The sequence below is a fragment of the Myodes glareolus genome, chromosome 2, assembly GCF_982192425.1.
Source record: "Myodes glareolus chromosome 2, mMyoGla1.1, whole genome shotgun sequence".
NCBI classification, from domain to species: domain Eukaryota; kingdom Metazoa; phylum Chordata; class Mammalia; order Rodentia; family Cricetidae; genus Myodes; species Myodes glareolus.
In genome coordinates, this window is record NC_142027.1 from 41,883,769 (window position 1) to 41,908,706 (window position 24,938).

At 37.3% G+C, this 24,938-nt stretch overlaps 1 pseudogene; it reads right to left on the bottom strand.

Annotated features, from left to right (window-relative positions):
* Window positions 1-1,435: 1,435 nt before the first annotated feature.
* LOC146895676 (olfactory receptor 5K3-like) lies at window positions 1,436-2,362 on the bottom strand (annotated as a pseudogene).
* Window positions 2,363-24,938: the final 22,576 nt, after the last annotated feature.

Genomic DNA, 24,938 nt, shown 5'->3' on the forward strand with positions numbered 1-24,938 from the left:
AAAAATGATAGCCTTAACTCCCAGATTAACTAGAGATTTTTTTTAAGGCTCTCACTGGCAATGTTTTTCTTGAAAGAATACTCTGAGGTCTCTCCCACTTTGAACTTATCTGCTCACTTAATGTCCCTGTTTGCTTTGTGTTTTCCATATTTGGTTTTGTTTGTTTGTTTTATGCTGGAAAAAATGAAACACTGTATCTTGAAAAGCAATTAACACTGGTATGTAACATGAGGGCCAGCTTGTTGGGATATCTGTTCCCGCCCAGTATCCCACAACCGGCAAGTCCCAGAGAAAATCAATCACACAGAGATCTCTATAAGTTATAAAGCTGATTGGCCCATTAGGTCAGGCTACTTATTAGTCCTTGTAACTTATATTAATCCATTATCATTATCTATGTTAGCCACACGGCGCAGTACCTTTCTCAGTGTGACAGCTCACATGTTGCCTCTTCGGTGATCTGGGCAGGAATGGCAGAGGAAACTTTCTCCTTCCTAGCCTTTTCCTATTCTCATTGCCCTGCCTCTACTTCCTGTCTGGTTGACCCGCCTATACTTCCTGTCTGGCCAATCAGCATTTTATTAAAATACATGATTGACAGAATACAGACAATTCTCCCGCACCACTGGTATGTAAAAATTTCTTCTGTTTTTAAAATAAAAAAAAAGTATCAATGATTTTCATTTGAGTTGGTGAAGCTGTTGTTATTCCTAACAGAGAAACAAGGATGATACCATCATCTATGAGAAAAAAACTTGATTTAATGAATACATTTGGAAGTTGAAGTGCCATATAAAATAAACAAATAATAAAAAGAGTGAAAAATTAAAGAACAAAGCAACTTAATTCTAATAGGATAGTTTTAAATCAGATATCAATAAGCCTTTGTTCAGAAAATATGATAATAAAATGACTAATATTAAGTATAAAAATAATCTTGTTACAGCATGAATATTTTGAGTGAGTACATACTGAAATATAATCCCCTGAAAGAGCAAAAGTTGAAAATCAAACTGAACCAGAAAGATTATTTCCATTGAAGGAGATGCTTACGATAAGATAATAAATATAAGCTTGCAATTTGCATGAAATTTTAAGATCTGTAAATGAGAAACATTCTATTGATACTAAATGGATGCTAACATTACAGATACTTTTATCACTAAAATTCATTAGATGCATTGGAAACTGTAACTAGATACATTCCGATATTCCAATAGTTCTTTAACTTATTCTTGAGAATCTCTAGCATATTTTAAAAGAATTTTATTATTATGAAATAATTTTATTTAAATGTTACTAGACTTTAAAAATTTGATAAAGTTTTTCTTTTCATTTTATTACTTTCTTGTTATGTGCAGGTTTAGAAAAGGGTGTTTTCAGCTTTTAATCAGTTGTCCAAATTGTTTGTCCCTGTTTTCTATTTGTGGCAGAATCATCCCTTCTTCATGGTTCTTTTAATCACATTTTTTACTTCCTTATTTCTTAAACTGTAAATGAAAGTGTTTAATAATGGAATTACTAGGGTATAAAAAATAATTACAGGTATATCGTTATATCCTACATTGTCTGAATGTGGCTTAGCATACATGAAGAGAAAAGTCACATAGAATATTGACACAGACAGAGAGTGGGAAGCACAAGTTGATAAAGCTTTGCCTCTAACTTCCTTAGATTTCATTGTGAATATAGTAAAAAGGATGTAGTAATAAGATATCAGGACTACAGTAATGGTAAATGTTTGAATTGAACCAGAAAAGATGAGTACCATCTATTCATTGATATAAGGGTCAACACATGAGAGTCTATACAATGGAAGGACATCACAAAAAAAGTGCTTGACTACATGAAACCTACAGAAATATAACCTAAACAAGAACCCTATATGAATGATAGGATACATGATTTCTCCTATGTAGGATCCTGCAGTCAGCTGAAGGCAGAGCTTCATTGACATCATGGTGTGGTATTGCTGTGGGTTTCATATGGCCACATAGCGCCATAGGTCATTGCTGCCAGAAGGAAGCAGTCTGCAGTTTCAGCAAAACAGAAAAAAATAGATCTGTATGATGTATTTATAAAGAGACATCTTTCTTTCTGCAGAAAAGAAGTTCTCTAGCATCTTGGGAGTGATGGCAAAAAAGCATCAGGAATCCATGAGAGCCAGGTTGCCCAGAAAGATGTACATGGGTGTGTGAAGACAGCGTTCCATGTAGATCAAGACAGCTAGGCTGAGATTCCCCACCATGGTGTCCATAAAGATGGCAGAGAACACCAAGAACAGGAGGGTCTTTAGGTTTGGGTGATCTGAGAATCCCAACAGAATGAATTCATTTGTCATAGAATAGTTGTCCTCAGACATCTCACTTTGTCTGTTGCACTGTAATTACAAAGATATAAAATTGCAACACTGGAAATATAATTTTCTCCTTTGGTTGTCTTTTCAGAAGAGGGAATTTTCTTGTTTGTGCACCTGTTATTGTCTCTGGAATGCAGCTAACTGTGCTTCTTGACAGTATTTATTCTCATAGTTGGCACCTTTGATTTCCAACTTAAATTTAAAATTTATAGAAATATTTTAGAATTATGAAAATGTTTATTTCTATGCAACTATGTAATTATAAAAATTCAGGGCACTTACAGCTAAGTTATTATATACTTTTGATGTCAAATTTTCTAAAGATTATGAAAATAAATTTCAAATGAAATTTTTTCAAAAATGTGTTTTCATTTAACTAAAAATTTAAATTTATTCAACAAGAAGAGAACATGTCTTTTGAAAATATATTAAATTTATTTTTATGAATTTTACAATAATTACTAAGGATTAGTGAATATATAGTCCTTATATCCAAGTACAAGTAAAATTCTCACCCATCATCCAAAAGCTCCTTTCTGAAGCAGATAGAATTAAAGAAAACCAGAAGTGGTCAAAACACAGAGATCAAAACGGACCTTGTCATTCCCATGCCTAATAAATACATTTCCAATACAACCCCACACCTAGTGCTCAGGGAATGCTAGAGGAGATGGAAGAGAATGTAAGTAAAAAAGAACCAGGAATCTAAGATAGCGTCTTCTTTAAAAACTATGGAGAGAAGAGGCCACAAAGTGGGAAGGAGTAGGGAAAAGAGGTAGATATGGAGAGAATATGGGGCAGAGCTGTGGTGAACATGATCAAATAAGTTGAATAGAATTATTAAAAAACTAATAAAAATATTGTTCAGGTAGACAATGGTTATGAAGATGGCTCAAACAGAAAAATTCTTGCCAAAGTATAAAGATCTGAGCTCAGATAATCCACATTCATTTAAAGAGCTGTGTAGGACAGAACATGCCTGTAATTAATATTAGATATATTAATTGTAGTACTGGAGAGGATATTGGACCTACACTCTAGCTAGTCTAACCAATCTGTGAGGTCCAGGTTTAGTGAAAGATCCTAATACAAAAGTAAAGTAAAGATGTGTTGAAGAAGACATCTGACTTCCATATGCACATGCACACACATGTATGCTCAGGCTCCCACCCTCTATAAAACACAGATAGGGACATAAACACACAACTATTTACTTCTTGGTAAGGAAATGAAAAACAAGGATATTTTGGTTTTTTTCTCACAACTTTCTTGCTTTGAAATCCACTGGAATGGTGATGTCTTAGAGTTTCTATTGCTATGAAGAGACATTATGATCAAAGCAACTCTTTTAAAGGAAAGCATTTGTTTGGAGCTGGCTTATATTTTCAGTTTAGTCCATTATCATCATAGCAAGAAGCATGGTGGTATGCAGCAGAGAAGGAACTGAGAGTTCTCCATCTCATTCCCTAGGTACAGGAAAAGACCATGTGCCACTGTCCCCAAAGTGACACTTCCTCCAACAAGGTACACCTACTCAAACAAGGCCACATTTCCTAATAGTGCCAGCCACTGTGAGCCCATTGGTGGCATTTTCATTCAAACTACCACAAGAACTGTGAGATGATGACTCACTTTTATTTGTCATAATCTTATGTTAACCCAGATAAGGCTGTGTATGAATTGAGCTGTCTTGTCTTGTTTGTTGACACTTGAATCAAGGCAGTGCCCACTGATGTGAAAACTTCTACCAGTTATTTCTACTGCACTGTGGGAAAAATATTATGTTTCCTCCAACAAGGGCACTATGACCATGTAAAAATGGGTGTGAGTCACCTGAGGAACATATTCCTTTCTACTTAATGTCTCTGGTACTTTGTGAATTGGATGATCCCTTCAAAGCAACCCTAAGTAAGTGAGTGACACATGCGCACAGAGTGGTCCTGCTGGTTCTTCTCATGTTCTTCTCTGTGAGAGTCACCATTCAGAACCACACACAGCTGTTCTGCCTCACCTTGTCAGATCACTTTTCCAAAATAGGCATACCTCCCATTTCCCTCTAAAATATAATCAGACTTGCAACCATATGGATTTGTGCCCTTGTATCTGAATTCGTGTCTCAAATAGTTTCAGACTTCACAGTGACTCTTTTTGTGCTCTCTTTCTTGGCTAATAATGAGGACAGACCCACTGAATCTTTAACATATAGAAACTCAGCAGTATTTGGATATTTTCTTCACCAGACTTAAAGTTAATCCAGAATATGAGAAGTCTAAAATCTTAAATTCTAGAGGAATGTAGACAGAATTGAAACTAAATGCAATTTTGATTAGGATTGTGTACAAACTAAGAAATCAAAGCAATGCTGGATTCCAAAATAAAGTTTATAGATCATGGTATGTATTGATGTTAATTTAGCTTCTTAAGATAACTGGACACCACAGGTTCAGTGTTAATAGTACTGAGATCCTCTTTTCTACTGTAGACTTGCTACTCAGAAAATGGCTGATCCTCCAGCTACATTTTTGTACAATGTTGACTCTGCCTCCATCATTTTGCTCTTCTTTGCTCAAGTTCCCACAAAAGGGATGCTTTCTATTCCCTGATCCATTTCTTGTTTTATTATTTCTGTCACAAATCTATGGTGAATAACCTTGAATTTCACAGATGGTACACACCTTTACTTCTTCAACATCACCCAATCTGTCTCTGAGGTCTTACATCTGCTGTATTGATCCACAAAGATAAATGTTCTGAGTGTCTCTAATATGGCATCTTCATTCTTTCAAGTATTTTTCTGAAGTAATATTAAAATATTTCCATAAATTCCTTCATACATCTGTCTTATGAGATACAGCAAAAATTCTCTACCATCAAGTTTTATCTGCACTTGATTATTTTCCTAATGAATTCTGTATAGAAAGAAAAAAAATACACCTTCACTGGTGGAACCAAGCAGGCATCAGCTTCTTCAAATAATTCAGGTTATTATCATCACAAAAAAGGAAACCAAAAAACAAAAATATCAAAACAAAACATAAAGGTCATACTCACATACACACAAACACACACACATACAAGAAGAAAAGATAAAAGAGGGAGAGGGAGGAAAGTAAGAAGGGAGAGAGAAAGAAAGAAAGAAAGAAAGAAAGAAAGGAAGGAAGGAAGGAAGGAAGGAAGGAAGGAAGGAAGGAAGGAAGGAAGACAGAAAGAGATGAAGAAAGGAAGAAATAAAAAGAAAGGAGAAAGGGAGGGATGGAAGGAGGAAGGAAGGGAGGGAAGAAGCAAGGGAGGGAGGGAACATAGGAGGAAGGAAGAAAAAGACCCATGGAATTAACTTTTATTGGCCAAGGATTTCTGGGCATGAGACTTAACGAGGAGTGTGGTTCATATGTTCATTATGTGACCTCCTTTCCTTTCCTTTCCTTTCCTTTCCTTTCCTTTCCTTTCCTTTCCTTTCCTTTCCTTTCCTTTCCTTTCCTTTCCTTTCCTTTCCTTCCCTTCCCTTCCCTTCCCTTCCCTTCCCTTCCCTTCCCTTCCCTTTTCTTTTCTTTCCTTTTCTTTTCATTCTTTTTTCTCTTCTTTTACCATTCAGATACAATTTAGTTGTGTTGATATTTGTGTCCCTTCAGTGGAATGCGGTTCATCTACCAGTAGCAATATTCTCAGAGAAAATTGACTTTCCCTACATCAGCAGCTATCAGTCGCCAGAGTTCCTCACTAAAAGTGGAATTCATTTGCACCGCCCACCTTTTCATTCTAGGATTCTGTTTGGGCTGAGTTTGAAAGGAGTTTTTGACTGCTATCACAGTCTCTGGAAGTTCATATGTAAAGCTGTCCTTTTGTGCTTGGAGGATACTGCTTCCTATTCATCCACTGCATCTGGTTCTTACACTCTTTTTACCCTGTCTTTTGCAATGCCTTTGGAGATGAGAGTACAATATAGATGTTTTATTTAGGACTAAACATTTTAAAGATTCATTTATTTATTTGTTTATTTAATACTTAAATGCAGCTTTCCCTCACTCATCTCCTATTCTACCCTACTCCCCTCTGCTTCCCCAAATATATTATTCCTCTGTTTCTGCTCATAGAGGGGCAGGCCTTCCATGGATATCAATAAAGCATGGCATATCAAGTTGTAGTAAGACTATGCACCTCTTCTTATATTAAGGCTGGTCAAGGCGGCCCAGTATGAGAAAGAAGCTCCCGAGAGCCAGCCACTGAATTAGGGATAGCCCTTGTTCCCCTTGTTAAGAGTCTCACAAGTAGAACAAGCTAGACAACTGTCACATATATGTGTACAGGACATCTTCTCTGTACTTTGTGTGTTGGTCACAGGGTTAATCACATCTATTGCAAAGAAAAGTTATTCGGATGAGAGTTGAGAGACACATTAATCTGTAGGTACAACAATAAGTTATTAGGACTCTTGGCTCAATAGTGGTGCCAGGAATGGGATTATGTTTTAGTAGTAGAACTTAAAAGCAATCAGAGAGTCACTGGTTACCCCTATGTTTAAAAGAATATCAAGGCATAAGCTCTGTAGTAACATGATCATTTAATGAAAAGGGAAATTTCATGCAGACCTTGTGCATGGTTTGTTTTATTTCTCAGTATAAATAGAGAAAATATAGACCAGAAACTTATAAGATTTCTTTAGGAAAGCGGCTAATTCTATTTTGAGGATTTACACATTACCCAAGACTCCCCATATCCAAATCAAGGACTGTACAAAAAGTATAGAGATTATATCAGATACTCTAAGGAACAAAGATTCCAGATTGAATTTGTCCTACTCAAAGAATAATCATTAAAACTTAATATGAGAAAATATGCTAAAATTTATGACTATGGTATAAGTTTTAAAAATGTTAGTAATTTCATTTATATTCATAAAACAATGTATATGAAGACTAACAAATATATTTATATAGTATAATTTTATGTATTAGTTCCATTGTTTTGAGGTCTCAGCATGTTTCTTTTTGAGGAAATAAAACACTAAAATGTTCAAAGAGAGAGAAAGGAATGGTAGGAGGGAAGGAGGAAGAAAAGGAACAATTTCTGAATGATAATAACTCAGATTTGACTGGAAATTTTACAGGTTTTGAACACTAGAATAGTCATACAAAACTGTTTATTTAACGAAACAATCTTAATCAAAGAAAACTGATGATTGATGATAAATGATAAATATTTAGCATCTAATTGTAATGTGTTATTAATTTGCTGCAGGGATACTATTGAAAGATACCATGAGGCTAATGAAAATAGATATGACAGTTTTGAAATTTTATGACCTTATTTGGATTATATAATTCAGATAAATAGTTGACAAATGATTTTAAAATTTTATTTTTATAAGACAAGATACTCTGAGTAAATTGGTAACATGGGGATCTTGAGGGGGGGTTGAAGTGGGGGCAGGGAGGGGAGCAGAGAAAAATTTAGAGATCAATGAAAATTATATTTTTATACTGCTTAAAAATAGTTTAATGATTTAAGACTAACATGAAGCATTTTTATTTTTCTATATTTCATATTAATAGAATAATTTTAGTGACTTGAAATAAGTGAGCTGTAGAAGTCAGAGATTTTTTTTAAAAAATACTGTAAGTTTTTATAATTTACTTAACAGTATTTACTATCTCCTTATTTCTCAGGGTGTAAATAAAAAAGTTTAACAAAGTAATTAGTATTGCATAAAATACAGCTACTGGTATTCTTTATTCCTTTCTTCCAATGGTTAACCATATGTAATATGGACATAGAAATAAATGGGATGCACAAGTAGAAAATGTTTTTCCTCTCCCATCCTTGAATTTTGTCTTGAAAATAGTGAAAAAATACAGAAATAAGAGATCAACATAATGATAAAGGTAAAGACTTGGACTGGCATTGAAAAAATAAATCAGTTCAATGCTAAAAATGTCTGCAAAGGAGAGCATGTATTGTGGAAGAATATCAGAGATTTGATCAATGTGATTTGATTAACAGAAAGTTAACGGTAAGAGACAGCCTACAGGAATCATGTAATGCAGATTACTAGTTAAGTAGGTGGTTACACTCATCTGAAGGCAGAGCTTCTTGCACACCATGGTATAGTACTGCAGTGAGTTGCATATGGCCACATAGCAGTCATAGGCAATTGCTGCTAGAAGGAAACAATCTGTAGTTTTATAAGACAGAGAAAACAGAACTTGCCATGCATTTATAGAGAGAAATCCTTCTGTGCACAGAAAAGAAGTTATCTAGCACTGGAAGTGATGATGCAGAAGCAGCAGGAATCCATGAGAACCAGGTTGCCCAGAAATATGTACAGGGGTTTGTGAAGATGGTGTTCCATGTAGATCAAGACCCACCAGCCTAATATTCCCCACCATGGTGACCAGATATGACAGAGAACACCAGGAACAGGAGGGTCTTCAGATCTCGGTGATCTGAGAATCCACCCAGGATAAATCCTATTGTTAAAGAGTGATTTGTCTTATCCATTCTCTTTTCTCTGCTGATACAATAATTATTAAGAAACTACATTGATATTATAAGGAGAATCTGTCTAACTCTCCCTCTCTAGTTGCAGTGAGCATGTAAAAACTTCTTCAATTTACTTTATCAGTCTCCTGATAATATGTCATTTATGTTACATAATATGTGAAGAAATCACATATAAATTGTGTGTTTGATTATTGCCTTGAAGTGTCTGTTGAACTATGTCCTAGATTCCTTACATGGATAGTTATTTGGCTCCGTATAAATTCATGGTCGGCACATATGAATTTCTATTTTTCAGATATTGAATCTTTGTGGTGGTAACATGTTTTCCAAATAAAAACAAACTTATTTTCTAAAATAGAAACAAACACTGGTGTCAATGTGATGCTTAAAAATAAATTGCCCTATAGATATTTTAGGGACTAATTTATAAAAACTTCACAGAATTAGAGTCCGTTTGAAAAATATTTTTCTGCTTTAGTTATCATTTCCTACTGTAATGATGGTGGGGTATTTTAAATGAAGGCTCCTTTAACTTTTTTATTGATTTTATTGAGCTATTCATTTTTCTCTGCTCCTCTTCCATGGTCTGTATGCTCCCCATTTATTCCGGAGATCTTGTCATTTTCTACTTCCCATGTAGATTAGATCTACTTATGTTTCTCTTAGCATTCTCATTGCTGTCTAGGTTCTCTGGGACTGTGATTTGTAGGCTGGTTTTCTCTGCTTTATGTCTGAAGTTAACTTTTAAGGTTGTATAAAATAGTATAACATGATTATATTCTTGTAAATAATTTCTTTATTGATGTTTAGCATATTTGGATCCTAATATATCTTGACTGATAAATTTCCAAAGAATTATTTCTACTCTTTATGATCTCTGTATCCTAATATTTTCTTATTTAAGAGAAATTCCCAGGAATCCACAAGGATGACCCCAGCTAAGACCCTAAACAATAGAGGAGATGGGGGTCAGTCTTGACTTGCCTTGTAGTCAGATTAATGATTATCTTAAATATCACCACAGAACCTTCACTCAGCAACTGATGGAAACAGAAGCAGAGACCTGCATCACAGCACTGGACTGAGCTCCCAAAGTCCAGATGAAGAGTGGGAGGAGTGAGACTATGAGTAAAGAGGTCAAGACCATGATGGGGATACCCACTGAAACATTCGACCTGTGCTAATGGGAGCTCACCAACTCCAGCAGGAATGGGAAGGAATAAACATAGGGCCAAACTAGTCCCTCTGAATGTGGTTGGCAGTTGAATAACTGGGGCAGACTGAAGGGCCATTGACAGTGGCTCCTTGCTACATGTCCTGGCTTTTTGGGATTCTATTCTCTTTGGATGGATACCTTGCTCAGCCTAGATATAGTAGGGAGTGCCTTGGACCTCTCCCAAAGCAACGGGCCTTACCGTCTGTAAGGATTGGATGGGGATGGGTTGGGAGGGTGTGTGGAGGGAGTAGAAAGAGGGAAGAAAGAATGAGCTTGGATTGGTATTTTTAAAAATTCTAATAAATTATAAAAGATAAGATAATAGAAATGAGATTTTGAGGTTAAATCTAACAGTCATCAATAAAGTTGGTTTTAATATGATCTTTATTGTTCACATATTTCATTACTTGTGCCTTATTGATCATGCCTACATGAAAATTAGATTGGACAGAGAAACAGTAAGGAACACTTGGTAACAAACAGATTTGAAAATAAATTTGGATTTCTGGATAAATAAAACCTTGTGCAGTTAACTGGCATCGTATTCTTTTCTTTCATCACCTACAGTGAACCTGATCGTATCCTATAGACCAATTTTTGGAAATAATCCTAACATTATTTTCTTTGATGTCATTTATATGTGGAGAAATGAACAGAATTTTAAATAAAGTTGGCATGTGTAAGGTTATGTTCCTGCATTCAACTTCATAAGTTAGAGATAAGTGTACATCTATAAAAGTATTATTATGATTAATATAATTAATGCCATGATTGTAAGTTAAATTTTTTGTGAACCTAATGCTTTTTCCTTTCTCTAACACTGATATGATTTTGTGCACAAGGAATGGTTTGGTCCCCTCCTTATTCTCCATGTCACTATCCTTGCTCTCCATATTCATTATCTTGGTTTTCTGAGAGTGTCATGGACTAAAAAATTAAAATAATTTATGACTTTGTTTCTTATCTTTTAATTTTAAGAATTTGTCTCTGGGGATATATACACCATTTCTCTTTCTTTTATTCGATTTCAAATACAAATATTTCATTTAAAATGTCCTCTTTAGATTTATTCATATATCTAAATTCTTTTAGATTTTATATGAATTTTGATTCTCACTTTGAATATACTATTAATTTTTAATCTCAAACCAATTGATGACTTTATACATATTCTGTTTTATTTTTAATATATTTTTATTAATTTTATCCACTCCATCACCTCCTCCCATTCCCTCCATACACCCTTCCACCCCACTCCCACCTAATCCTCAGAGAAGGAAAAGCACATTGCTTTGTGGAAGGACCAAGGCCCTCCCTACTATATCTAGGCTGAACAAGGTATTCATCCAAAGAGAATAGGACCCCAAAATTCAGTAGATACAGTAGGGATAAATTCTGGTGCCACCTCCAGTGGCCTTTCAGTCTGTACCAGCCATGTAACTGTCAACCACTTTCAGAAGGACTAGTTTGGCCCTATGTTTGTTCCTTCCCAGTCCTGCTGGAGTTGGTGAGCTCCCATTAGCTCAGGTCGAATGTTTCAGTGGGTGTCCCCATCATGGTCTTGACCTCTTTACTCATAGTCTCACTCCTCCCACTCATCTGGACTTTGGGAGCTCAGTCCAGTGCTGCGATGCAGGTCTCTGCTTCTGTTTCCATCAGTTGCTGAATTGCTACGGACCGGCTCAGGGGAGCCACTCAGACCGTGAGGGAACAGGACAAAGGACGGGAGATTTCAGGATATGGCGGAGGAATGACAGGCAGTCACTTTCAATGTATTTTGAAAATGCTGCTGCGTTTTACTATTTTCAGTGCAGGATTATATATTTTTTACAATCAAAAAACTTGGCAAAGGCATACATCATCAAATCATAGAACAGAAAAGAACAGCATAAAACAGTTTGCAAAAAGAATCTTTGAAGATGCTTTGACTTGAGCACAAGGACTTCTGCTCTCTCATATTTTGTAAAATAAACTCTTTTTTCTTGCCTTCAGAGAGACTTTTGCCCTTGAATTGAATTAGACCATCTTTATCAGCTTGCAGGTGGCTGGTTGGTTTGAGCTAAGTGACCTTGTGTGCCTGGGTGAGAAAGAAAAAGGCTACTATCTCCCTGGGAAGGCTTTCTGCTAGGAAATTTCTAATACATAGTCTTGAATCTCTCTGAAGTTTACTTTATATCACTAACTTCAACTCTCCTCCATTCTCAATTCTCAGGCTCAGATATTGTCAGCTTAGGTTAGGTCTTTTTCTTCCCACAAGAAAGGTTTCATAGATCTTCTATTTACAACTGTACATATTTCTCAGGCAAATGCCTAAGGCTTCTAAGGTTTTTCCTAGTAAAATTAACTTCTTTTGTTCCACATCATCAAGGAATTGTCCTAATGATGACCCTGCCAATTCCCAGAACTGGCTACTTCTTTTAAGGCTTTAATTAATAGTGGAGCAGAATTCAAAAATGTCCTCAGCAGTCTTGTTTGTATCCGCAACTGCCTGGAATAGTCTGATCTGTTAGCAATATGCAAAGATCACAAAGAACACAAAGACAAAGAAAAGGACACACATATGGCTTCCAAGGACTGCCAGGTGGAGTCAGTACAAATGGCGACTCAGGTGGCATTACACCACAACTGATTGCCAATGGACAGCTCGAGATACATCTCCGTGGAGCGTGGATCCCAATCCTCCAGCAACACCTGCCCGTCCAGTCAGCATTTCTGCTACACTAGCGAGACAGCCGTTGATGTAGCAATGAATGAAGGTTCTATGGTGATATTAAAGATACTCATCAGTCTGACTATAGAGAAAGTCAATATTGGACTCCCTTTCCTCTATTGCCTAGTGTCTTAGATTTTATTTGAATATTCATCCAGTTACAGGATGAAATAGAACTTTTCTTATCTCATGAAAAGTAATAAATAGCAAAGGTCCAATTCATCTTATATTAATTTCCTTTTTTATTTTACATATACCAAGCCTTCCATAATTTCAGATATTCTAGGTACTTCATTACTGTTTCTAAATTTATTGAACCCATTTTAATTTAATTCAGATAGTATAAAGTGATTAAACAGAAAAGGCACTTAGTCCAACTTTGGTAGAGGAGTCCTCAGTGATTATTGGGATAATTAGAAAATTTATTCATGAATGAGAAATAATCTCTCATACTTATCCACATCAATTATAACAGTCTAAAGAGTAATAGGCTAAGTGTTAAAAATAGAAATATCCATTATACTGAGTGAAGAAAGAAGGACACAGGAAAAAATGAGTTCTGTTTGACGTCAGTTTTGGAATCTAATGAAGGTGACATCACAGAGGTGAAAGCAGAGTTGCTGTTGCCAGGGACTAGGAGAGTAGCAGTGGGACAATGAAAGCTGAATGAGAAGTCAGCTACCATGAGCGTCAAGGAGTTCGGTAAGTGAATATGTGTAATACTTATATCTTATGGAGTTCTAAAACTAAAATATTTGAAGTTTTTAACAACATAAAAGTGATCAAAATGTTGGGAGGTAAATGTGTTTAATCTATCAAATTTTGTATAATGCCTATCTGTATTGATCATGAAATGACATCTAATTTATCTGACTATTTAGTGAATGAGTTTGATGTGTGTATAAGTGTGTGTAAGAACAGGTACATGTAAAGGTTATGAGGACACCTGCCTTAAGTTTTTCAAGCAAGGTCTCTTCTTACACTTGTCCAGCAATCTCCAGTGATCCTAACATTTCCACTGTCTCATCTCCACAGAGCTAGGATTACGAGTAGCATGGCCAATGTGCATTTTCTGCTTGGTTATTGTAGATGCAACTTGGATGTTTGATAAAGTCTTCTGATGGCACTTTCCATTGGTCTTTTATTTCAAGAAGATTTTTATTAAAAAATTTCTTGTCTTCCTCTTTGGCTGATTTTCCCTCTCAAGTTTTGTTGCTGTCTAGCCTTTTAATATGCTCTCTGATTGGCACATCTTCTGAAGTACAGCACTGTTGATTTTTCATGATTACCTTTATATCAATCAGACCTCTCTCCAGAAGTTCTCACCACAACTCAGAAGGGAGAAAATGGATAACAGTAAAGACCCACAACAAAGTCAGGTGTTCAAATATACTTAGGAAGTAGTTAGAAATAGGAACTGTAGATCCAGAACAAGTGAAGAGGGAAGGAGCATAGCAGAAACTAAACAACAAAGTTAAGAAGTAAGAAAATAATATATCAAAAAACAAAAAAAAAAGGAAATAAGCAAAGGTAAGGACAGTACATATTGTGGATTTAAGATATCAAAATAATAGTGATGCAAAGCTAAAAAGCAATAATAATAAAATTTTAAAAATTTAAAATTGTGACCAACACTTCCTACTTTATGAGAATATAAAATAAGACTCTTTCCCTCAAGATACTAATTTTCAAGTTCATTAGGAACTGGAATGATGGTGGTATAAGTTACTGCTTAAATGTTGCAGACATGTTAGTCAAAAGAGGAGGAGGCTTTGTGGAGGCTGAATCTTACCTGGCCTTGACTGCCTTTGCCTTGCTGTGACTGAAGGAACCCACATAATGGGGATGAACTTGTATTTTTAAATATGTGTCTGGCAATGGAGTAAGTGAAGAAACAACCTTAAATCCATTACTGTCAGCCAAGACAGGAGAAGAATCTTATGATATTTGCCCAAATCAGTGGCATCTGTTGATGTGAGGGATGTTTTAAGCACACATGCTTTGCTCCCAACATTGGGGCTTTGTGTGCTGAGTGATAAAACCAAATCAATGAACAAGTTTGTCCTGGGGCATTTGTCCTGGCCAAAGAGAAGAAAGCAGGTGCTTCACCAGTGCTTGAGTATCATTCTGGCGAGCACATATATGGTGGGATATAGGAGAAAGAGAGAGGCAGAATGGTTTATATCCTGTGGAGAGAGGCATATTTGAAGAGGCAAAGGTGGTGATCAATGGACTGATGTGGGTGGCCTGCTTGCCACCTGGTTCCATGGTAATGTGTGAGCCTGGGCTGCTAACAAAAGTTATGTATGGGTCCACAGCTCTGTCATAACTGTGGTCTATGTTGATGTTCCTGGATCATGATAGCACCAAAGACCTTGAGGAAATTCAGTGTCTGGACCGACACCTGAGGTCATGTTGGTAGTTAGTGCCATGCTGCTACCAAGACCATACAGATAAGAGTGTGCACTGTCACGTTGACCATGGTAATGTCTGGCCACAAAACGCAGTCTCATTCCATGCCTAGGTCTATGGCCCTACCATAGCCAGGGTTTGTGCTTCTATTTGTGGCTCCTGTTACCATCAAAGCTATGTGACTGTCTGAGGTCTGGATTGCCACCTGCCACCGTGTTGTAGTCTGAGGACAACACTGTTGCTGAGCCCATGCCAATCTGGGAGGTATGAACTGTCACCATGGCTACCATGCCAAAGCCATTGCTGATGGACATGTGTGGTTCCTGATCCTGCTGCAACTGAGGTCTATGTTGATGTTTCTTACACATGTTACTATACGGGCCTTTAAGAACCATCTGATCAATTTTGGGTTGGACAACATGTTGAATTAGAAGGGCCATGCTGAACTGTCCCTGTCCCTCACTGGATCAGGAAGAGCCAGTCTCTCCCCTTTATGGAGAGTTGACCCTGCCCCTTGCCATCCCTGGGCTAGCAGACCCCAATGTCCTTGGCACAGAAGAGCTGGTACTGCTGCTTAATAGGAAACTTGGTCCCCTATATTTGGAAAAGCTGGCCCCAGAGCTCAGCACAGGTGTGGGAGAGCTGACTCTGCCCCTCACCTGAGTGGGTGGTCCCAGCAGCCTTGACTGAACAACTCAGCTACCACCCAGGCACGCATCCAGGGCTTTGAGTTTGTACTTCTCAACATCTACCCCATCTATGACCTGCTAGAGTATGTGAAGGAACTGGTCCTTATCAACCATAGTCAATGATTTCCTTAACTCAGGCTACAGAATGACATTTGAGGAGAATTTTGGTGAGGATACAATATTAATGGTGTTCCAGAAGCCAGAGGCCTTGAATCTGACCAGCAACACATTACACAATGAACATTTGCAATTAAATTTGTTTGGACAAAAGGGTATACTGCATGATACAGAGCATCCTCGATGCCACTAAGATGAATGAAGAGGTGATGGAAAGGCAGAAAAGAAGTAGTAAAAATGTGCTTTTGTTTCCTTTTTGTTTGCTTAACTGTTTGTTTCTTTGTTTTCGTTTTTGTTTTGTTTTTCATTTGTTTTGATTAATCTTATATGTATCTTTGGGGCTTTATTTCCTACTTTTATTATGTCTTTAATTTTTCTTTGAGGGGGAAGCAAAAAGGGTGAAGATAAAGAGGGACTGTAAAATTGACAAATTGGGGTCTATAATGTGTAAGTTCCAAGAAATCAATATAAAAATTATGGTTCACAACAACAACAACAAAACATAATACAAACAATCTGCACTGATAGTGTAGGGCCACAGGGATTGAGTGATCCTGGTTGTCTATCCATGCTGGTCTCTTTCAAAGGCCCTCTACTACCCATACATAGTTGAGTTCATTCATCTTTCGGGAAGTTGAATTTATATTCCCCAATAGGAGCACCCCCACACACTTTTTCTTTGCATAGACCTGTGACCTTGATCCTGCATCCAAGTCTTCATTCATTTCATGACTTCACACTTGTACTGAGTGTGGTTCTATGACTTGATACTAAACATCAGAGTAGAAATAAAAATGCTTCTTATTCTGATGCCTCCACCCTAGCACAAGTTTGTCAGTAAAAATCCATAATAGTACCAGTGAGCAAGTTAGCAACCAGAGAATCCCTTCTTAGGTGATTCTTGGTGCAGAGAGAAATTGTACGTCTCACATGTATTATTTTGCAGAGTTCAGTTTCTGCTTTGGTGACATTGACAGAGACCTTTCTTTCTCTTTTGCTTAAGGTCCAGCTGAGCTGAGTGGAGTAGTTGGGGTGCCCTTCCTGCTATGTTCTGGTACCATAAGTTAGGTTCTGTTTTCTGCTTAAAATCTGTATTGGCTACTGTTTGTCGGGATCATACAACTTTCTGCACAAGCCTATTATTTCTAACCAAACAACTTCACACCTCTTTTTCCCCAATCCCATGGCAATTCCAGAATGCACTGTGTGGTTCTAATATGGCATTTTCATTCTCTCAAGCATATTTTAAGTTCCAATTACTGTTTTGATGTGAAAATATTTTCAGAATTTATAATACTCCTCCCTCTATGGAATATCATAAAAGTCTTTGTTTTTAAATATTATCTAGATTTGTTCTTTATTTTCTAATGAATGGTATGGAAAGGAGATAGACAACTTTTATTAGTGAAACCAAGCATTCTTAGTTTTAGTCAAACAAGCTAAGCTTTGAATAATAGCAAAAAGCTATGTGGAAGCAAGTACACTCTGAAAGAAGGAGAATACTTAAATTCTGTGATATTATTTTCCAAAAGATAAATGTATTTATGGAAAACTGTGGATAGATTCAAATTAGATTAATATAATATTTGTGGGCAGAATTCTTTTCAAAGTTTCAAGGTCATCAATGTTATGGACAGTCTAAAACCCTATTATATTCCATAGGAAAGTAAACAAGAGTTGATGACTAAAGGTAAATTTGCTCCTTAAACTGGGCCATGGGCAGAAATATGATATTAATGGAAAAGGCATTAAAAACCAAAGTGAAGTCTATAGTTATTAGTATTGCATTAATGTAAATATCTTAAAAATAGGAATGGCACAATAGTATAAGGTACTGACTTTAGGGAACTTGGGTGAAATGTATCTCAACCTCTATACTATTAACTTGTTTCCTTTACAGCTTAATGTCATTAATAATAACAAAGTTAACATGGACAGGGGACTAGGAGGCCTCAATCCTTTATAAAGGACCACAATCAATTAAAGAAAGCGGAGAATGTGAAAAATAGCTTTACCCAGATAAGAATATACCAACCAGTATCCAGTATATGATGGTCATCCCTAAAAGCACACATGCAAGTAAGATTACATAGATTGAGTAGATTGTACTTATGTGCTTATTTATGCACAGGCACATATCAATATACATATGCATGTGTATCATAGCAATTAATGAATAAAGAGACCTCAAATTTGAAAAGAGCAGGAAGAGGTTCATGGGAGACTATGGAGGGAGGAAAGAGAAGGGAAATGATGAAATTCTATCATAAACTCAAAAAAGAAGAAGAAATAATTAAATAATAAATTTAATTAAAGAGAAAACACACATGAAATGCAACAGAGGGGAACAAGCAGAAGTCAACTAGATTTCTGGTTTCCAATGTGTATTAATGACATTCCATATTAGTAACAGAAAGAGTGGCACAAATCTGGAGGTAGAAAGAATTTCAGACTAGAGGTATTACTGCATTACAAAAAAGCAACACCAAAAACTCAAGCACAGTGCAAATACCACCCTCAAAGGAATATTTTACATTGGGTAAAGGTATGTTCTACATAACATATCATGATACAGTTGGTTAGCTTACGAATGAATCAAAATGAATTTCTTTTTTTTTGAAAGTAATTTTATTAAATTATAAAAAGTTTCCATTTACGCCCCTCCTCCCAACGCCCTCCCACTCCCCCCCTCCCTCTCCTCCTCCCACTTTGTCCCCAAGGGCAGTCAGGGTCTCCTGCCCTGTGGGAAGTCCAAGTTCCTCCCCCCTCCCTCCAGGTCCAGGAAGGTGAGCATCCAAACAGACTGGATCCCAAAAATCCAGTATATGCAGAGGAAACCAGTCCCAGTGTCATTGTCAATGGCTTCTCAGAAAGACTGCAGGCCAGCCACATTCAGAAAATCCGGCCACATTCAGAGAATCTGGTTGGATCACATGCTCGTTCAGTCACGGTCCATCTGGCCTTGGTAAACTCTCATTAGATCCGACCCCTTGTATCAGTGGGTGATAGTATCCCTCGCAGTCCTTCGTCATTTTCTTCTTCCTTCTGCTCCTCATTTGGATCTTGGGGGGCTCAGTTCGGTGCTCCAACGCGGGCCTCCATCTGTATCGCCATCCAACGCCAGATGAAGGATCTATGGTGATAAGCAAAATATTCATCAGTATGGTCACGGGCCAAAGCCGGTTCAGGCACCCCCTCCTCTGTCCAGAGAACAATCTGGGGATCTCTCCTTGGACCTGGGATCCCATATATAATCAAGTTTCCTGTAAACTCTAAAATGACTCCCTTAGTTGAAATATATTCTTCCCTGATCCCACATTCATCCTTTCTCCCTTCCCCCCATCTCGGTCAACCGAGCTTTCTCCATTCCTCCCCTACTCCCTTCTCTCTAACCCTCTCCCCTTCCAACAACCCTCCCACCCCACCCCCCCCCATGCACCCAAGGTTACCTGGGACTCTTGACTATTTCCTACCTCCTGGCGGATAGCTAAATAATCTTCATCAGGTTCGTCTTCTTATTTAGCTTCTCTAGGATCACGAATAATAGGCTCAAAGACCTTAAATTATGGTTAGAATCCACTTATGAGTGAATACATACCGTGTTCCTCTTTTTGGGTCTGGCTTACCTCACTCAGTAAAGCGTTTTCTATGTCCATCCATTTGCATGCAAAATTCAAGATGTCATTATTTTTTACTGCTGAGTAAAACTCTAATGTGTATATGTTCCACACCTTTTTTACCCATTCTTCTATTGAGGGGCACCTAGGCTGTTTCCAGGTTCTGGCTATTACAAATAGCGCTGCTATGAACATAGTTGAACAAACGCTTTTGTAGTATGTTTGGGAATCTCTAGGGTATATTCCCAAGAGAGGAATTGCTGGGTCCTGAGGGAGGTTGACTCCCAGTTTCCTGAGAAACCGCCACACTGATTTCCAAAGTGGCTGCACAAGTTTGCATTCCCACCAACAATGGATGAGTGTTCCCCTCATTCCACATCCTCTCCAGCATAGGCTATCATTGGTGTTTTTAACTTTAGCTATTCTGACAGGTGTAAGATGGTATCTCAAAGTGGTTTTGATTTGCATTTCCCTGATCGCTAAGGAGGTTGAGCATGACCTTAAGTGTCTTCTGGCCATTCGAAGTTCATCTGTTGTGAATTCTCTGTTCAGATCAGTACCCCATTTTTTAATTGGGTTAATTAGAGTTTTAGTGTCTAGTTTCTTGAGTTCTTTGTATATTCTGGAGATCAGACCTTTGTCTGATGAGGGGTTGGTGAAGATCTTCTCCCAGTCAGAAGGCAGCCTTTTTGTCTTACTGACAGTGTCCTTTGCTTTACAGAAGCTTCCCAGTTTCAGTAGATCCCATTTATTCATTGTTTCTCTTATTGTCTGTGCTGCTGGGGTCCTACTTAGGAAGAGGCCTCCTGTGCCTAAATCTTGTAGACTACTTCCCACTTTCTCTTCTATCAGGTTCAAAGTGGGACTGAACGAGCATGTGATCCAACCAGATTTTCTGAATGTGGCTGGATCTCTGAATGTGGCTGGTCCGGAGCCTTTCTGAAAAGCCACTGACAATGACACTGGGACTTGTTTCCTCTGCATATGCTAGATTGTTGGGATCCAGTCTGTTCGGATACTCACCTTCAGGGACCTGGAAGGAGTGGGGAGGAACTTGAACTTCCCACAGGGCTGGAAGCCCTAACTGCTCTTAGGGATGAAGAGGGAGGAGGAGGGGGAGGAGGGAGGGGGAGGGTGTTGGGAGGAGGGGCGGAAATGAAAACTTTCATAATTTAATAAACTTTAAAAAAAATAAAATAAATCCAAATATATTTTAAAGATATATTTAGAGATATAACATATAAATGCAGCATGATTTCTATTTGATCTTAATAATAAAAGCCCCAAGTCAGAATAGGGTAAATGTTGAAAGATCAGGGAAGCAGAGCAACCATCCACAGTTCTTACCTCTATTGAATCCATAGACCAAAGGGACCTGTCCTTGCAAATCCTCAGACTGAACGTTTTGAGCTCCTGTCTACTCCTCCCTTATAATCTTCTCTTCACCCAACCATATCCCTTTCTGTGTCCACATCCCTAGAGTTGGGATTAAAGCCATGTGATTCTTTTGCACTGAGATTAAAGGTATGAACCACCAATACCTGGCTCTATTTCTCTTTGATACTGGATCAATCTAGTGTAGCCCAGGCTCATCTTATTTTTTGTTTATTTTTAAATTTATTTATTCATTTTACATTGGAACCACAATTTCCCCACCTATCATTCCTCCTGTTTCCCCCCTCACCTCTCACCCTGAACCACCCCATCCACTCCTCCAAAAGGGTAAGCCTCCCCTGGGGAGTCTATAAAGCTTGGTAAATTCTGTTGAGGCAGGGCCAAGCCCTATTCCCCACATCAAGACTGAGCAAAACATCCCACCACAGGGAATGTGCTCCAAAATGCCTATTTGTGCACCACAGATAGATCCTGATCCCACTGCTAGGGGCCCCTCAAACATATCAGGCTACACAATTGTCTCATACATGAAGAGAACCTAGTCTAGTCCCATGCAGGCTCCACAGCTACTCATCAAGAGTTTGTGAGTTCCCTCAAGCTTGCTCCAGTTCTCTGTGGATTTCTTTACCTTCATCATGACCCCCATTGCTCATACAACCTTCTTCCTTTCTCCAAATGTGCTCTCCCAGAATTCCACCAGGTGTTTGCCTGTGGATCACTGCATCTGCTTTCATCAGTTATGAATGAAGACTCCATGATGACAGGGTATTTATCATTCTGATTACAAGGAAAGGCCAGTTCAGGCACCCTCTCCACTATTGCTAGGAGTCTTAGATGGGTTCATCCTCGTAGGCCCTGGGGGTTTCCCTAATACCAGGTTTCTCCATCACTCCATAATGACTCTATCAAGATATCTCTTTCATTGCTTTCCCTCTCCATCATTCCCCCAGGTTAACCATCATATTCTCTAATGTTCTAATCTCCTGCCCCCTCTCCTCTACCACCATTCCACCCCTGCTTCTAGCTTACCCAGAAAATTTATCTATTTCCCCTTCCTGGGGTGATACACATGTCCCTCTTAGGGTCCAAGTTGTTACCTAGCTTCTCTAGGGCTGTGGGATTTAGTCTGGTTATCCTTTGCCTAAAACCTAGTATTCACTTATGAGTAAGTACATATGGTGTTTATCTTTCTGAGTTTGAGTTACCTCACTCCAGATGATAGTCACTAGTCCCATTCATTTGCCTGCAAATTTCATGATATTGCTGTTCTTTTACCACTCTATTGTGTAAATGTATCACCTTTTCTTTATTCATTCTTCCATTGAGGAGCATCTAGGTTATTTCCAGCTTCTGGCTACTGCAAATAATCCTTCTCTAGACATAGTTGAGCAAGTGTCTTGCAGTACGATGAGCATTCCTTGGGTATATGCCCAAGAGTGGTATTTCTGGGTCTTGATGTAGATTGATTCCTAATTTTCTGAGAAGCAATGATATTGATTTCCAAATTATCTGTCCAAGTTTGTACTCACTCCAGCAGTGGAACAGTGGTCCCCTTACTCTACATCCTTTTCAAAATAAGATGTCATCCATGTTTTTTATCCTTATCCATTCTGACAGGTGTAAAATGGTATCTCAGAATCATTTTGATTTGCATTTCCTGGTGGCCTTGAACTCACAATGATTCATTTGCCTGTACCACCCAAGTTGTGGGATTAAAGTGTGTGCCACCACTGCTTGGCTTTTATGGCTAATAAGTGTGATTCTGTTCTGCTGTCAAGCTTTATTTGTTACATTACAAACAGAATATCACTACACTTTCCATTTTGCCTAAAATAAAAAATAAAACTATAACTAATATAAGAAAATATGTACTTTTATACAATAAGTACAATAGCTATATATAATGTATACAGACAATAAAAACATAAAAAATATCTAGTCCATTTGCATTTGACAAATTCAGAGAAAAATGCACCATTATCTATTCTATCTTGGTGAGTCCAAAGTCTTGTACCTAATTCATTTTCTATCCTAACTTACAATAACATCCAAAACTATCTTTTGGTGTCTCTCAACCTTAAATACTTTATACCTCTTTAGTGAGATTCTTTTCTGAGTCTGATAACAAGAATAACTATAATTATCTTGTCTTCAACTCCCTCAGAGACTCAAGAAGGAAATCATATTAACTGAGTAAGTAGAACGTGCAAACAAGTGAATTCCAAACAATGTGAGAAATGACAAAAAAAAAACAGCTGGCTGCTTGGGCAGTCACCCAAGGTTCCTCTGGAAGGTTGGGGTATCTATATTTAGCCTACAGGCCTAGAATATTTGACAAACTTTGCTATTAAGCAGGATTTTTGAAGGACTGTCTTGCCTCGTCTTGTCAAAGTATGGTAGTCACTCTTTTTAGTGTCCTTCTTATCCAATATAGGACAGCATAATTCCAGCAGTCAAGGCAAGGACACTTGTTTGCCCAATGACTTCCTTTTGCCACAAAGAAAATAGGCTCCATGTGGAGTTTCTTCAATGCCTGTCATCTTCTCTGAAGTAGATTGGTATTGCCAGGAGCAGACTTCTCTTATTGTCATAAAAAAGAACCTATGTAATTAAAACATCTTAAATGTCATACTCTGTAGGTCTCTGAAGAGTTTGAAGATGACCTGTCTATCTAAATATAGCTATCTGACCTCAAAAACATATCTAAACTGGGCAGTGGGCTCATACTTTTAATTCCAGCATTTGAGAGGGAGAGGCAGATGAATCTCTGAGTCTGAGGCTAGTGTACTCTACAAGATCTAGTTTCAGGACAGGCCCCAAAGCTACAGAGAATCCCTGTCTCAAAAAGCTAAAAAAGAAAAGAGAAACATACCTAATGTGACTGAAAGTATAATCTAATAACTTACATTTCTTTATATCCTAATTAGTAGGTAATAATAACTTTCAAGGACTAGAAATTTGTATTACATTTCTAAATGAGTTGTATAGGTACAACACCTTGAATAAGAATAGAAATGTATGTACGGTATGTTCTAACAAAAATAATCTCAAATCTGCATCAATATACAAAGATCCATATCTGTGTAAAAATATTTAAAATGAGTAATTGCTTTTTAAAAGTAAATTAAATAACTACATAAGGAATTTAAAACAAGTGATTTATTTCTGGACTTTCTTCATCTATAATCCTATTATAATGTGTATCAAAGTCAACATATATCTCTAACAACTTTTCTATATCAATCTTATTTCTTTTTATCTCATTCATTTCTCTTTAGAGAACATCTGCTACAGTACTCCATAATAAAAGGATTAAGAGAGTGTCTGTGTGTGTGTGTGTATTTGTGTGTGAGAGATGGGGGGATGAGAGGGAGAGTGGAGAGAATAAGTTTTCTATGTCAAGTATATAAAAAGAAACTTTATCAGTCTTGGTACAAAACTGACAAACACTTAAAGAGGAAATTCATGAAATATGTATAAGTATGAGAAACAACAGCACAAATACCTGGAACACATGGTAGACATGACTAGTCATCAGATCAATGCAACTTTAATATCAACATTATACCAGATCTTATTTATTAAATGAATATATTTGGAAAGATTGTACCTACAAGAAATAATGATATAAAACTTCTGTAGTTAAATATTACTAATGAGAACAAGGAGATAATTACAGAAAAATTTAAGGAAACAGTAACATTTTGACTTTGTTAATAAATGCCTGTCTCTATAAATTGTCATAACAATTGACTCCCCTCTGCTAAGATATTCAATTTTAGCTCAACATTTCTTTATCACTATAAAATTTTAAAAATATTAGATAACCTATTGAGTCATCCAAAAATAATGCCCTTTGATTTCCCCTTTGAGTTTGACTTTGAGACCACCTCTGAGCACACCTACAACAACCAAAGAAAGAAAC